Source organism: Galeopterus variegatus, unplaced genomic scaffold (assembly GCF_000696425.1).
Source record: "Galeopterus variegatus unplaced genomic scaffold, G_variegatus-3.0.2 Scaffold2362, whole genome shotgun sequence".
Lineage (NCBI taxonomy): Eukaryota > Metazoa > Chordata > Mammalia > Dermoptera > Cynocephalidae > Galeopterus > Galeopterus variegatus.
Genome location: NW_007728473.1, coordinates 162,214 through 162,720, shown reverse-complemented (window position 1 = coordinate 162,720; position 507 = coordinate 162,214). Strand labels below are relative to the sequence as shown.

Below are 507 nucleotides of genomic sequence, written 5' to 3'. Positions count from 1 at the left end.
CAACTGTTAATAGCTGTGAGGAACTTTCTGAAGACCAGGTACCAGTTCAAAGGACTTAGCCTAAATCGGTTCTCAAAAAGCATTTCTTTCAATTAGTGGAAACAGAATCACCTGCGAACTTGTAGGTAGTATAAATTTGTACTCCCAGCCCAGAATATTAGATAATCTGGAGATAGGACCCAGATGTCAGTGTTTGACAAGCTTTTCAGGTGATTCTGATGCACACTAAGTGTGATAACTGCTGTCCTAGGTTAACTCTCCAGACCTCTTCATTCTCTGCTCAGAGTTCGTGAATTCAGGTGTTTTGCTACTCTCTGCATTAAGAAAATAGCTCATAAGGGGAGCAGAGTGTGAATGTTAACTTTCTGCAAAGGTGGAACAAGATAACTTTAAGGCAGAGAGACTGATGCTTCACCTGATTTGGGGCAGTGGAATTAGACCTGAGTTCTCAGTGCGTTACTAAGTTGCTATTTAATTCCAAGCAAGTTACTAGCATCTTTCTCCCCA

General features: G+C 41.2%; 1 protein-coding gene across 1 annotated transcript in view; it reads left to right on the top strand.

Annotated features, from left to right (window-relative positions):
* GYS2 (glycogen synthase 2 (liver)) overlaps positions 1-507 on the top strand; it is a 46,388-nt gene that overhangs the window by 15,327 nt on the left and 30,554 nt on the right. The gene's annotated exons all lie outside the window — the stretch shown is intronic.